At 44.5% G+C, this 16,109-nt stretch overlaps 1 protein-coding gene across 1 annotated transcript in view; it reads right to left on the bottom strand.

Moving 5' to 3' along the window:
* LOC6552939 overlaps positions 1 to 9,107 on the bottom strand; it is a 29,733-nt gene extending 20,626 nt beyond the window's left edge. The window contains exon 1 of the mRNA XM_001980980.3: positions 8,827 to 9,107. The gene's annotated coding sequence lies outside the window, so the exon portion shown is untranslated. The remainder of the gene's footprint in view (positions 1 to 8,826) is intronic.
* Positions 9,108 to 16,109: the final 7,002 nt, after the last annotated feature.

Here is a 16,109-nt window from a genome sequence, read left to right as displayed (position 1 = left end):
CAGCTGAATGAAATCATGCACGACTGGTCTGACTTAATGCCTTTGGCAGCCAGACGGTAGGCGGCAGGCACTTGGATTCATTTCCATTTAAATGTTACATCGAGCCGGGTTTCCTCTGCGGGGCAACAGTGCGTATGACCGCATCCGAATGTGCATTTAATTGCATTTCAATTTCTCGATTTACAGCTGTTTGAGCGCAGCCTGCCAAATACAGAGCCAGGCACATCGAGTGCCCAAATGGAGAATTGAATTAATAAATTATTGGTAAGCCGTTGACGTTGTGGTTGAAGGACACTGTCGGTTGCTCTGCCACTTAATTGGTAAAATGAAAGACCGAACGCCAGGCCGCAGCTTTGGCCACAGTTTTACACCCAGTTCATTTGCCTTTGCCCTTTTTTTTTGTTTTATCACACTCGCGCTTTTTCCTCAATTTTCCTATTAACTTTTTCGTCGCACAGGAAAACGAATCACACATGAAACTTAATTAAAATTATCAATCGGAAACAACAACAGCGGGCTAGAAAGAGGAGTGGCGTTGATTGGCATAAAGGGCTTTAATAAGCATAAATTATGAAGAGTATATAATCAATTCCAGCCGTTAGTGTTTGTTTGGCCAACATGAAAATTGCTTGCAGCACGCAAGCACGGGAATAGAATAAAAATATATAGAACAAAAAAAACGCAGTGTCGAATACTCTGATGTTTTTGTTTTTTTTTAAGTTTCTCCTGAAAATTTAACAATGTTGAAACTGACTTTATGCGATTTAAAATTAAAGCCTATTGTAGTGTTTATCACAATTACTTCGTAATGGAAACTATAGCTCTTACCTTTTGAATACAAAATGTATCCCATGCATTTTAAGGAGGCTTTCTTTGTCCTGCAACCCCAGCAAATATAGTGAATCATCTAATTTTACTCCAGTCCTAAGCCCCCTAATGGCACCTTCTTTGTCCCGAAATCTAAATATACCCTCTGAAAGGGCAGTTGATATTTGGCTGAGGTCATTGCGAGCAGGTGCAGCCCGTGAGATAGTGAGAGGCAGATAACAAAAGCCCTTAACTGGGCTTACACTGTTCGAGTGGCTGGCTGGCTGCCTGGCTGGCTGGCTGGCTGGCCAGTTGCAGCTGAAAACACCTGAGCAAATGCTGTGTAATTACACAGCCCGTCACTCACTGACTGCTTGAGTGGGGCCTGCAATTAGCTGGCCATATAACTCATCCGCCACGTGGCACCGCTCTGGAAATAAAATGCAATTTGCGAAGTGAAATTGCCTGTACTTGTTAAATTAATCTCGCCCTCATCTCAACTCAGCCAGCCGCAGGCAATTTCAGGCTCGACTTGCCAACTCATCAGGCGGCGCCACCAGCATCGCTCAGTTGTCAGCCGCAATCGCTGGCATTCTAATTAAGCCGCGGCTAATCATTAATTAAACACATCGAATGCGGTCTAAGGTTCCTTTTTTATAGGTGCGTGAATACACAATGCGGCCCATTTGAGTTTGGTAATCGCAACAGCTTTCTAATGCCGCAAAAGCCAAAAACAAATGTCGCTTTTAATGATGGGCTTTCTTAGGATTTGACGGAAGCGCACTGAGAGAAATGGTTCTGAATTTATAATTTTGGCAGTGCGCTTTGAATAGGAATGTATATTTTCAAGTATTCAGTCTACCATTTCAGTCTTTAACCTTGTTATTTTTTTAAAGTTTTTTGCCTAGTGTGTCGGGCTTTCATTTAGCGCCTCAAGGCACGCCACTGGGCACACCCAAGGATATCCGTGGTTGGCGGTGGAAACGCGGATGGGGCTGTGCAGCTCCAACTGCTGGGCGTGCTCAAGGTTATGGCCAAATGGCTAGCCAACTGCTGACCAAGCCGTGCTGAGCCGAACCGCGTTGAGCTGGATGTCATGCTCCGATCGACAGGATGTCTGCCGGTGTGTCCTGGTGGTGCGATGGGTTATGGGTTATGGGTTATGGGTTCGAGGGCTGCGGTCGGGTGCTTATTTATAAAGCGACCTTGGCGCAAATCAAATGCAAAACTTTTATGCGGCCAGCGACACGCGTCCGCATTCGCCTGCCTGCTCATTAAAGGTCAAAGCCGATTTGCTTTTGTTGTTGTCCTGTCTCCCCAAGGTGTTTTCGTTCCGGGGTCCTTTGTGGGGGGAATTGCGAGGAGGCCAACACAAACATAAACATATACAAAGTAAGCACACACATATCTGCGCAGGCAGAAAAGTATCACCACAAAGTTAAATTTAAAAGAATTGTTTAAGTTTCAACGCAACATATGTATTGTAAAAAATACGATCGATTTCGAAAGAAAACGAAAAAAATTTGCATTTATACCATTGCCAGGCTATTTTTTTCCTGTGTAAATATTTATATAATTTTTCTGTTTTTTTTGAGGGCTCTTTAGAATTATTTGACTTTGCGCGCTGCTCAATAAACATAATTAGCATTTTGCCACTTTACGTGGCACAGCCATTAATGAATGACTAGGCCAAAAGGGAAACGGCCGACCAGAAAATAACAAGGCAAAGTGGGAGGAAAGCGAGGAAGTAGGAAAACGGAAAACGGAGCCCAGATTGGCACCTATTTCATATGCAAAAAGTGGCAAAGAAGTTGATTAAAAATTCGGGAGAGCTCAACTATTTGACAGGCATGGCGCCATCTGTGGGGCAAATAAATAACAGAGTAAACTGAGCAAAGGCCGCAGACAGCCACACACACACACACACCCACAGTCCAGTATATACACATGTAAAAGGCATGGCATAGACACATCAACACTTGCAGAGATGTATACAAGTGTCACTCGTGTGTAGCGCACTCAACGTCAGCACTTGGCAATTGCCATGTTTCCACACACGCACACCACCGCACACCATCGCACACCATCGCACACACCCACAGCAGGCTGCCAAAAGGGCTACTCACACACGCACACTTGCTCACTCATTTAGTGTCACACATGGCGTATACGTGCTTTCTGTGTGGCCGTGCCGCAGAGTGTAATTAAATATTTTACAGGCAATCTACATTCTTGAGATAAACTCCGCTTCATGTATATAAGCGTGTATGTGTGTGTTGGCCATCCAAGGCAGGCGCAACAACAGGAGCAGCAGCCACAATGGGAAAATGTTTTAAAAACGGAAAACACGCAGAATGCTAAACAAGTAGCAGGTCCCATGGAGATCAAAACGATTTGGAAATGCTCTTAGCATTTTATCTGAGCTGAAAAAGGGGCTCATTTTATACCTACAATTCAGCCTTTAAATAATTATTATATCCTATATTTTTAGACCAACAAACAGTTCTCTTCAAAATTACTCATACGACAAGGTGTTCAAGTAACAGAAACAGAAGTAACAAATTTACGACTTGTTACAATGTGTTTAATAATTTTTATTGTTAGTTTTCTAGTCTTTTACTATCCCTGAATACCTTTAGAAGTTTTAAAACGCAATCATCTCTGCATATCCGCAAAACCGATCAATTCTTTTCGCAACAAATGCAAATTGACTTGAATCGTTTTATGCAAATTTCATCCAATTGACTGTCAAAGTCGACGAGCTCGGTTGAATGCCGGGCCCAAAAGGACAACATCATAAGATACCAGATTAATGTTTGCAGCTCCCAAATACACAGGCACACACACTCACACACGCGCAAGGATATTTGCGCTTAGGCTGCAATATTTTAGAGGGCTCGTCCTGGGCCCATATACATACGTACATGACTCGTCGAAACAGTTTTCGGGGCATAAGTCGTCGTTTTCGTTGTTGTGGAATTTAGATTAGTGTCATTTAACTTTTTAGATTTACAAATGTTGCATGAAAAGATAATCGGCTTGCCCTTGTCCGCCGGCCAGCCAGCCACAGGATGCGGCAGGGGCCCTGGGATATGGGACATGGGATGTGGGATGTGGGATGTGGGATCCAGGACCTTGGACACCGTCATGGGCAGTTTTGTGGTTGCTGCCCCCTTGCAACCTCAGTAGCAGAAGCGTTCTCGTCTTCATCCGGCGCCCCAGATCCTCCGCCTGCGTCTGAGTTGCGGCATCGAAGCTGGTTTTGAGGCGTGCTTTGGGTTTCTGCGGCTGGGAGCTGGGGCCAGAGCTCAAATTGGATTTCGTTGTTGTCTCCCAGTTGGGCTTCCAGATACATACATACACATTTATGGATGTTTGGACGCGTGTTGGTAATTGCTCTTTGAGGTTGTAATTTGTGAATTGAAACTGTCAGCAGTAAATTGTGGTGCGTGTGTCGGTGGATTTAATAAGCAAATTAAAAGGCTGCATTGCCCAGACTCGCAACTTCGTCTCCAGCACTTTATTGGATTTTCATTAACAATTAGCTGAGAATTTAATGTGCCTGCCTAATCATTTTGCGCTCAAAAATTTAATTATGCCTGCATTTGCATTGGAATTCCCTCAATGTTCTTAATTAATAAGTTATGCTTTCCCCAACTCACTGCTAAGCAACAGCGAATGCGAAGGGGAAGGGGAAGGGGAAGGGGCAAGAGCAAGGGAAAACTGTTTTTTAATTGCCTGCGAAAGGGTTTTTCAAGAGGTGGAGGCATATACTCGGGCAGTAGTAGGCCGCAGCTGTTGCTCCGGCTTAAGAGGATTGTGGAGAAAAGGACGAGCACGGGCCAGAGTCCACATGGACTGACCACTTGAGTTGGCCTAATTGGCTGGCCAAGTGTTGGTTATTTTGGAGCCCGAACTCCCGGGTTCCTGAATGCGGTTTCCACTTGCTGGCCAACAAGTTCTGGAGTTCATTTAGTTTAGTAGTTTCTTTGTGCCTAGGGGATGGATTGCGCGGTATGCAGGGAGTAAAAGAAATTTAAATTAAAATATCCATCTTTAAAGGGAAGCTAGAATTGCATAGGTAAATTATTTCTTTAACGTGATTAACTCGCTTCGTGATTTGCTCGCCGTCAAGCAGACTCCATTAGTGTGAAGGGGCGTGGCACAACAGCCTTATCTGCAACACCAAACCGCCTAAAATCCCAGAGCAACACTATGCGTGCGCAAAAAACACATCCATCCATCCATCCATCAGTCTAAGCTGAAATGTGGGCGTCTTGAAAGGGTTACGCCCAGTTTTAGCCAAGGACCAAGACCAAAACACTCATGTGAATCAGCAACAACTCCGCCGGAAACGGAAACGCAGGAGCGTGTTTGAGCTGAAGCCCATAATTTTGCATTAGCAGCTACCGAAATGGCAAAAGGTCGAGGAAAAGCAACAGAAACGGAAAACGAAACAGCCGCCGAGCAACAAACATTGACAGATAACAGAATGGAGCTCAGTCACATGTGAGTGCACGTGATAAGAATTCACAGGTGAAAACACGCGCATAGAGGTATTAAATATGTTCAACTACGTTGGCAACTCACTTCAACAGGACTTAGAAATCGAGGGAATGGTAAGTTTGGGAATTAGTTGAAACATTTTTGGTAATGTGGAACTCACTCATCAAATATTCACTTGCGATTGTGAGGTTACACTTAATAATTTATTCATGGAAATGGTAAGTAGTCAAAGAATGATACAATTACAGTCGCCAACGGTGACATTTACTCAATAATTATTTTTAAGCATAGTCTGTAATTCTGTAAGGTGCTTCTTTGTGTCTGCTAAAAATATGAAAACATCTTCAAGATTATTTTTAATACTGAGCTAAAAATGACTGACCTTGGCAAGCAAACCATCTTTCACCGTCGTCCTGCGTCCTAAGTATAATTAGTTTCGCACTAACTGGGGCGTAAAACGAAACTCAGACACATAACAGAATTGAACGCCCCCAGATCGAACCGAACCGAACTGAACTGGAGCGGAGTGAAGTGAAGTGAAGCCTTTTTGCCAGCCCAAGAGAAAATCATTAAAAATATTTGCCTGCACGCGCTGAGCCGCCTCGTCATCCAATCAACCATCGACATGGCAGCACCACCAGCACCACCAGCACCACCACCACCACCATAACCACCACCACCGTCGACAGTAGCACTACCAAAAGCGACACCACGAGCCATCCTGGCATCCTGGCATCCTGGCATCCTGGCCACCGGGAAAGCAGAAGCGGCCAAAGGAACCCAATTTGGGGCATAAAAATTGTTGCTTACTTGGCAAAGATGTTTATCACACCGTCGGGTGGCTGGATACAAAAATGTGGGCAAGTCCAGTAAGGACTTCAGCCGCAACTCTGCACACTGGGCTAATGGGTTGAATGGCACTTTCGGAAATAAGAATACAGCACTTCGAATACTTCTTCATGTGACATAAAGTTGATGGCTCGTTTTAAGAGTGCGCTACCCATTGGTGGTTCTTTAACAATAATAATAAAATCATCAAATATGAGCATTATTTTTTCTCCGAGAATTCAGCAAAGTTTATGCCTTTTTGCGTATGTCTCGACGCACTGTGCTGTGGCAAGTGCGGTTGGCAATGTAAATATTGTGCCATTTGGGCTTTCTCTTGGATTAGTTTCATTTATTTCATCATTTGCGCGTCTCACCAAACGCATGCAGCGCCTTATCCTGCCGCTCGTCGTCCTGCGTCCTGTGTCCTGTGTCCCGTTTGGGTGGGAGTATTTCCCGAGCTCAGTGGCGGTTGGCGGTCCGGTGGGGGGATACGAATTTAATCAGGCCGCTGGGGACTGTAAAGCGCCGCCGCCCGCTGCTTGCACAGAAATGTAGGCGCTGCCCAGAAACAGCGCACAAAAAATAACCAAAAAAATTAACAGGAACAGAACACAGAAAACACAGAGAAGGGGATTTCCTTAAGCGCAATGCTGAAGAACAAGAAAAAACAAAGAGCTTGATGTCGAGGACTGAAACATCATATGTTTTTAACACTGTATGTAATATTTGAAATATATGCGAATTAATATTATAATTTTAAGCTTCATATACTAAACTAGTTCCAGTAATACATAATTGTAATAAGTTATACTACTGGAATAAAATCTGAAACAATCTAGCTTTCGAACCAAGTTTTATAAGCAGGACTTGACATTTCTTACATTTTATTTGCCAAATGTATGGGATTTTTTTCTCTGTGTGCAACGTAGCGCCTGAAATGATGACGATGGCGATGACGAGGTCCGCCCGCCAAAAGGGAAATGTTGGGGGACTTGGCCTCGTCGCTATTTGATTTTTCCTTTTGCACTCTCCCTTTTTTCTGCGCTTTTATTATTCGTTACAAGTGTGTGAAGTTGTAATTTAAGTGTGTGTGTTTGGGAGGGGGTGGGGCACTGACACGCCCAGCGCCCATTATAGGCCGCCTTCAAATGCCGCCGGAGGGCACATCGATTTTCCTCTCTCCATTCGGCCGCTCGACATGCCTTTAAAGCAAATTCCAGCTATGCACAGCAATCAGTTTCAGTTGCGTCTTGATTTTCGCTTTTGATCGGGATTCATCGGGATTAGTTGGCAAAGAGGGGGCGTTCGCATCCTCCGCCGCCTCCGCCCGATGGCATCCCATATCCAGCTGACATTGACGAGTGTCAGGCACATGTCCGCCACACAGCCGGGCCGTCCTGACTTGGCTTAAGCGTGGACGCAGCTGGACATCGAGTGGCCAAATCGGAAGTGAAAGTCCGGAGGGCGGAGCTTATTGGCTGCTGCAGGATGACCCACAGGTGGGAGGGCTCCTCCGGCTTCCTGCTCCACCGATAGTTGGTGAAAAGTTTTTAGTTCAGCTTTGGGCCAACATGTGCCACACCACATATTGCATATGGTTATTGGATTTTTTTCGACAGCTTCGTGTGTGTCTTAGGTATGGTTTCCTTCAAATAGTTTAATTATTTATGAAACCATTTTGGCAAGTATTTTGTTGTTGAGGCTTGATAAATAAAACGAGAGCCACTTCTTGCTCACATGTTAAATGCGATTGTAAATATTTTATATATTTTAATATGGAATCGAGAAAAGAAAACATCTTCAAGTGCTAAAAGTATACTTTTAAAATAATGCAAAATTCAGAACATCAGTATAATCTGTAAGTCCTTTCCATCATAAGTAATACTAAATAGAATACACTTTGATGTTAGAATATTTGATATTTGATGTATGAGCACAAAAGAAAAGGCTAGTCACGCAGCATGTGGCAATCAAATTTATAAATTTTGAAATAATTTCTTGATTGCATAATAGGGACTTAGAAACGTTCTGCCCTTTTGTACTTTATCCACGGAGGTAAAGTGATTACAGTTTGAATAATTGAACCGGAAGCCTTTACCGTCCTCGTGAAAAAGGTGAAGGAACTGCCGCAAATAGGCCAGTAATTCCTAGAACTGCAGCGCATATATGGGGCATTAAATAATGATTGGCTAGTCAGGCAAGCAAGTTTCACTGGAAGTCTCTTTGTCGAATGTCCTTGATCTGTAAGTGAATTTAGCTTCCGCCAGGTAAGAATGAGTTTCCAGCTCGCCTGCAGGCCCCTAATCCCGGGACCTTAAGCTCGATTGGAAGGGGTTCCGTCGCCGTTCTTTCAGTCAGTCAGCTGGCCGGTGGTTGGCAATTATTTTTAGCACATTGTGTGTATTTGCCTCCACGCGGACCAACTGTCTGGGTAGGCAGGTGAGTGTTTATTTTCGCCAATCAATATTCCACATACTCCCAATCGATACACGGCACTTCACATGGCTGCAGGGCGCACGAGGCGTATGATTGATCTAATTGATAGCCAGGATTGATGGCGCAATCTCGGCAGGTGTGCGCCGCAGTCTCTGCTGTCACCTGAGTTGTTCTCAGTGTGTGCGTGTGTGTGTGTGTGTGTGGTGTGCCTGCTCAATGGACAATAAATCTCAATTGCAATCGACTTACATGCACTGAATTTCCTCAACTGGCAGCTAGCTGCAACAGCAACAGTTGACCCTGAACACCTGCATTCAACTTGAACTTTAACTTGGTAATTTACCGCAAACACCTTCTGAAATTAGTTTGATATTTGATTTATTGTTTGTGGTACTGCACTCGAAACCGCGTTTTGTCACCGATTTGCTAGCGGCCAGCGAGCGACTGAGAACGCGACTTGGCAGCCCAAAGGACGAGCATGGACTGTGACACTGCGGCGGCTGACGGTGTCTATTATGGAGGCCAAAAGCAGGAGCAACATGGCCAGGAGCCCCACAGACACGCGGCCAAGGCGGAGCAACTGTTGGTCGTGCGAATCCCGCATACGATATTCGCACTTCGGCTCGCCAGCTTCGGGTTCAGTTTTTAGCCATCGTCCTTCGTCCTTCGTCGCTCGTCCTTATTTTTCTTCCTGTGTCGTCGGCAGCTGTTTAACTATTTTTCGGTTAGTTTTTCGCTGCGCTTGCATTTCAATGACAAATTGTTGCATCTCAGAAATACCACTATCCTCCCCCTCCCCCTCGCCCTCCTCACGCCCCTTTCACTCTTACCTGTGCTTCTGGCATTTGAATCAATATTCCATTTCTCAGGCCCTTTGTCAAGCGGAAAAAAAATATTGTTTCGAGTGCTTAGACCTTATGTTTTCCGTTGATTTTTTTGTTCAGCGAATTGCTTACTTTTCGCCGTCTAGGTGAGCCAAAATATGCAGCAGGAACTTTCGCAATTTCTTCGGGCAGACATTTATATTTTTGTTTTAAATTTATTGCACAACATTCAGCATTACCAGCGCAGCAACAAAAATAGCATCAGCGGCAACTGATAGCGGAAAGTTTAATGGGAAATGTAAATGTTACGCCATTGTATGACATACGACAATAAAATGGAATGAAACAGAAACAATAAACCGATGGATGCCAGGCGCAGGATTCCTACACAGGTTGTTGGTCCCATTTCCCCTCGCGTTCGACCGCCTTTCTCATCTCTATTATACACTGAGAAAATCATGAGATGTGTTTAGGCTGCAGCTAACAGTATAATGCTGAAGATACTGAAGGCCTAAGTGGCTTAGGATCTGTTGCAACTTGTAACTACAAGGTTGCTAATACTTAAATTTTAGCTTTAGTTTCTAAGGCAGCCAAAATGAAGTTTTTTTCCAACTGCCTTTGCTTAATTGCAGACAGACATTTCTTAACAGATTTTCAATCTCATGTTACCATTTACATATTTTTTCAAGCGAATGAAGACTATAATAGCCCGCAATTATCTAAAAGGGTACCATTTGCTTTATATTTAACTACAAAGTAGTTTATATAGCACCGCAATTGCAGATTTTTTTCACTGCCTAGGCACATCCCTTCGTATTTCCCTAGTCTCCGCTTCTTTTTTATTTGCTGTTATTTTTCTGCGGCTGCGGCCATAATTTACAATAACAACAAACCCGGCTAGGGGCGAAGGTGGCTCGAGGGGGCGTGGCAGCACCGGTGGGTGGTAGGCGGATTGATGGCGATAGGTTGGGGGGCAGATGGAGAAATGTGAAGCTGAAAATGAAAGAGTCGAACAATGTGGCTGCCCCGGCTTGTGAGGCTGCCGTTTTGCATTCGATGGATGAATAGGGGAGGGGGGGTGGTGGCGTGATATGGGGGTGAGCTTGATTCCGACGGGAAGGGGTGGGAAGGGGGTGAGGGGAGTTGGGAGCTCGAGAGCACCGATAGCAATGCCACCGTTAGCAGTCTAAAACGACGAAGCCATCGAAATCGCGCCATGCAGTTCTTCTGACTTCAGATTCAGATATTGTATTTCATGGCGTCTCGCTCGATATGTCGCCTCTATACCTACATGCTATTCGTGTGTGTTCCATAATTCAATTTCAGAGTAAGCCCATCCACCATAACCACCCTTGGCCACCCACAACCACCCACAACCACCCATGACCACCCATGACCACCCATGCCCACCCACATCCACCCATAACACCCAGAACCACCCGACTATGCACATAAGGCATTGATCTGCCCTGCAAAGCGCTTTATGTTTTATGCGTGTGGCTGAAAAGTTTAACGAGGCATAAACAAACATAGGGCTATTGCCGTTGGCCCACTGCTGACTGAATGAATGAAAGTTGGCCAGATGATATATGGTCTGCCCAAGAGGAGACATTTTTCCTTGCATCTCCCGGGAGCTGGATTAGAATCTTACAATATATGCAAAAAGAATTAGATTGTATTTTTCTCTCACAGATTTATGAATTCGATTTAGATTAAATGTCCTAGCAATTATTTTGGGATGGCCAAAGGCAAGCATTTGAGAGCTCAAACGACCATTGTTTATAAAATGTCAGAGTTTCTTTGTTCGGAATCAACATTGCATAACCAATATTTGTTTGAATGTAGCCAGCTGCTAGAATTTCATTAAATTGGGAGTATACGTTAGGATCGTATTTAATTCAATAAATGTTTCTATTATTGGAAGGCTCAGACATTCGATAATAGCTAATAATTGGGTTGGCGAATATGCGAATATGTGATTTGAATATATAATTGAAATTGCAAATAACGATAATTATATGTAATTTATTTTGCTGCCAACACCAAGCTTGTTATTATATATTTTTTCATTTGTCCAAAATCTCTCCGATTTAAGTTCTTGCGATGCACTTTTGGCTCTGAAGCTGTTGCAGGGTCGAGCCCATGCTCAAATTGGCTTATCCATAATCCAATTAGCCAGGCAGATAGCGCCGTGTCACGGCCACATCCTTCTTACATAAACCATATGTTTCGTCACATGCAATTTCCAAAGCAATTAACCGGCACACTCGCACCTGCCTGATGCAACATCCTTTGCCCCGTGAAAGCCGAATAGAAGGACCTCCCAAATGCCTGCAGCCTGTTGCTAGATCCTGCCAATGGCAGTCAGTGTGTGTGTGTGTGTGTGTGTGTGTGTGTGTGTTGGTGCCAACGAATTGAATTTGTCGCGCATCGAACAAACTTGGCAATTCAATCAACGTGCCAGCTGCTGCTGCCCCACACACCTGCCCATCTCACCTGATGTCTTTGACCATGAACCTGACCATTGAGCATAGAGAATCGGACACTGGACCATCGACCATAGGGACTTGTCCTGCTGCCCGCTTGGCCACCCAAATTTTGGCCATCGCTGTAGTTCACTTTGCTAATTGAATTGCCCTGTTTGTCGCCTCTTCCAGCGACAGTGTCAAAAATTACGCATACGCCCGGTTGGTGCGCATTAAGCCGTTACAGCTAATGAAGCTCACGAGATTGACGGGCCAATTATGGCGATGATGGCATCGCCATTGTTTCCCCATGCAATTGAATTACATTGAAAACTTCGTTAGGCTCGTTAGCCGAACGCGATTTCCGCGATAAACACGCCCGGCAACTTAAAATGCAATCAATGCCAGCTTGGCTCTCTCGTGCAGACTTAATCTCGATTAAATTGATTTTTATTGATATGCTCCCGGACGTGGTACTCACTTAGCACTCCGATATACACCGGACATATATGCTTAGAGCACCGAGGAATAAAATGCTGAAGTGCCAAGAAAAGTAACTTGTATAGGAGTTTTGAATCAGACTCACTAGTCACTTTAATCACCCTTATCCTTTCCAATATATATTCTGCGTAAAGAGAAAAAATTCTTCACCGTGCAAACTCATATTCCGGCAAATTTCAGTAGTTTAAGGAAGTTAAGGGGCACCGGAAAGTTTCCTTTTCGAGGGTGCACCGATGGGCTGAAGTAAGTCCCCGTAGATTGTACGCTTTTTATTTCCACAACCCATTCTTTTTCTTGCTTTTTTTAATTGATGTTCAGTGGTGATTGGTTTTCCAGCTGCCCTTCGAGGCGTCGGGATTAAGCGGAGTGCTTTCAATTTGCAGAAATAAAAATAACAATGGCCACTCGCCCATGAGCATAGGTGGGCGCCACTGACAGTCCAAATTGAATGGCAATTTGATTTTATTGAAGTGCAGCAACTGGTTGGGCCTGTCAGTGCAGGACCCGAGCATAATATTTCAGCTGGCCAGGCAGCCGAAGAAAAGCCATGCCAAATCAGTGCAAATCCATGTACTGGGTTTCCAGTTTCCAGTTTTCGCCAACGGGCTGCTCCGTTTTTTATTCCTTCTCATTGGCGCCTGCGGCACGTACTCGTAATTTGCTGTTGGCCAACTTGTCTGCCTAAGGCAGGCACATCCTATCCGTCGTCCTTGTCCTTGTCCTTGTCATGCTGAAAATATAATTAAAGTTTTTGACAGTTATCTCTGGCCAACAATGAATGATGTCCGTTCGCAGCGTGATTAATGATGTCGCTTTCGAAAGCGGAAAAATAAAATAGAATTCAATTTGCAATGGGGCTGGTACACCCTCATATACCCACATGAATTGAATTACTTGATCATTTATGGTTGATTATGATAATCACTTCGAAAATGCCCAACCGCAGAGCTTCAACGGGCCTAAATCATTTCCCCTCAAATGTTTCGCATCATTTCAAATGCCGCACGTGAGTGCGAGCAATTTGCATTTTCATGGCGCTCACTGCGGTTGTGGTTCCATTCAAATGAAAGTGGGATATTTAGCGAACTCTAGTTGGGGCTCTAAAAGTATCCGTCAGAAATATGGTCGAAATGGTGGTATTGGAAATTGTTGGCTATATTTGTATTGATTTCTATCTTGGCAGTTGCATATTTGCACGAGTATTTCTAACCTTTAAGAGTAATAATTCCAAACGGAAAAGCTTGACCTGCATAACGAACTCTGTTCTTACCATGTGGAAATCCCTGCCCGACTGAGATTAGGCAAATGTCACTCCCAATTTGCAGCTGAAATCGAGCTGTGTCCTCGCTCCTTGTGTTTGCGCACCTTTGGCAGCGGTTTGCAGCTTAGTTAATTAAAAAATCACTTGGAAATCAGACAACTCGGAAGGGTAATTAGAACTGGCAGCCAGCCAAAAGCACACACGCGGTCAGGACCTCGGCTGAGTTGCCTTTCTGTCCGGGATTCGTAGTTAATTGGCTGCCGTTGCGTGGCAACCCGGAGTTGCAACTGCATCTGCGATAAGTGCTGACAGTGGAATGCAAACAAATCGCCAACATACTCGCACGGCTAAATCGCATAGGTAGGAGGTAAGAGCTTTTCGGGCAAGGGATAACTTTTTAGCTAACTTTGTCTACGGCAAGTCGCCAGAATGACCGTCAACTGAAGCCACAAAAGTGGTACCAAAATTGAGTTGCTGCTGGCAAAAATTGAATTAATAACTGAAAACAGAATGGGTTTGCCGGCCAATGTGTAACAGATAATTTCATTAAAACAGTCAGCAGCTCGCACTCCGACACCCGAATGCCCACATTGCGTATGCGCAATGCTTCTCTAAAGGACTTAACTTGGCTTTTGTGGCACTTTGTGAATGAGAATGTGTGTGCACGTTTAATATGCAATGGCTAGGCTTACGTTTTGTACAAGGAAATCCTTTTACACCATACTGAGTTCCGCTGTTGCCGCCGTTTGTGGCGTCTCCTCGAACAACACAGAAAAATGATTGGGGCACTCTGCGTGTATAATTAGGTTTAAATATTTACACTGCCAGTGTCAGTGCGGTCAGTGTAAAGAGTTAGCATCCCTTAGACGTAATTGTTGAAAGTAAGCCAAGTGGAAATGTCAATGTATTTAACTGCATCTTAAAGGAACTTTTGGCAGAGTACTGGGAGTTCTTCCTAGCTTGGGAGATCAATTCTTCTATGAAACTTTGTTTCTTGCCGCTTTCAGTTGCCATTCTCCGGACAATTAGCAGCTGGAAGTGGGCCAAACAAACTGTCAAGCCGGCAAACATCGAATCAGACCATCGAGGTGAAATGGAAATGAAAGAGCGAAGCTACGGGTACTACTACTAAAAAGGAAACTTGTGTTTGGCATTTTTTGTTTTGCTTGTGGGGTCACGCCTTACCGACTCCCAGAAGGCAAAAGCACAAAACTAAAATAAAAACAGAAGAAAAATGTTGACAACGAAGAGCAAACTTCTCGATGAGTAATGAAACTGCTGACAATGACGATTTGAATGGACAGAAAGTGGGCATGTCACACAGCATGAAGTGTGAAAGTGCAGCGAAAAGTAATTGTACTTACAAAATTTTGTCGACTACTTAGTTTTGTGGTGCAATTAATAAGCTTATTTAGAAACATTCAAGCATTTTAATAGTGAAATAATGATATTTTGCTGGAAATTTTTCTCCATGTGCCCGTTGAGTGGCTGCTTCGTTTCGATGTGCGGTCACTGCCACGGGGCATGTTTTGTGTGGCACACGGAGCGTATGCGTAACGAGTGCCCAAGTGGACATCGCCAGCTGCCCGTGGGCATACAAAAGAAATCGTTTTGCTTGTCATTTTGCCAATTCAATTAACGGGGCAACAACTCGAAACAAAGAGCAGCCGGATACTGAAACAAAATCCGATACACCCAAAACAGCAAAGTGGACAAATCGCGGAGTCAAGCCGCCTGGTCGCTCTTTTAATGGGCAATTACATTTTAATGAGACTTTACCGCCGCTCACCTCCTGTCGATAAATGCAAATTTTCTCGGCGAGGAACTCGCACTCCGCCTCCAAAGTCGTCCAAAGGTCGCCTTAAAGCCGGGGTCAGTTCCGTGATACTCCGATTACATTGTCAGTGGGCCGCCTTTGAATGCAAATTTCGCATCCCCTGTTATTAATTTCGTTCCTCCGCCCGCCGCCTTCACATCGAACGCTTGACACATCAAAGCGTTTGCCTGACAGTGGCATACAGTTCCTTTTGTATTACGAGTGTGTGTGTGCGTGCTTGCGATTAAAAGAGTAGCAGCAACTGAAACTGAAACAAACATTAAAGGGCCGGCGCTTTCAATTGGAAAAAATAAAAAATATCAAATACAAAATGAACGAGGCGAGGGGAGCGGCGTGCAGAAATATAATGAGTTTTGCCCGCTGCTCACAAACAGGCTCCGTTTGGTCATGGCCGTCCTGACAAGCGTTGACACTTCTCCGCTTCTCCGCTTCCCCGCTTTTCCGCTTTTCCGCTTTTCCATTTTCCCGCCCAGTCTGCGGATTCTGGCGAGAGTCTCATAATGTTGATGGACACTCGCTTTGATTTGCTGCTGCTGCTGCCGCTGTTGCTGCTCATGTGGCTTTTCCTTTTGCCAGTTAAGTCGGCACTAACGACTTGTCATACGTGCGGTTTCATCCGAGGATAACGACATCGGTGGCTCAAC

This window comes from Drosophila erecta, unplaced genomic scaffold (assembly GCF_003286155.1).
Source record: "Drosophila erecta strain 14021-0224.00,06,07 unplaced genomic scaffold, DereRS2 tig00000000-arrow-pilon, whole genome shotgun sequence".
Lineage (NCBI taxonomy): Eukaryota > Metazoa > Arthropoda > Insecta > Diptera > Drosophilidae > Drosophila > Drosophila erecta.
The sequence above is the reverse complement of the archived record's forward strand: the minus strand, read 5'-3'. Positions and strand labels throughout refer to the sequence as shown.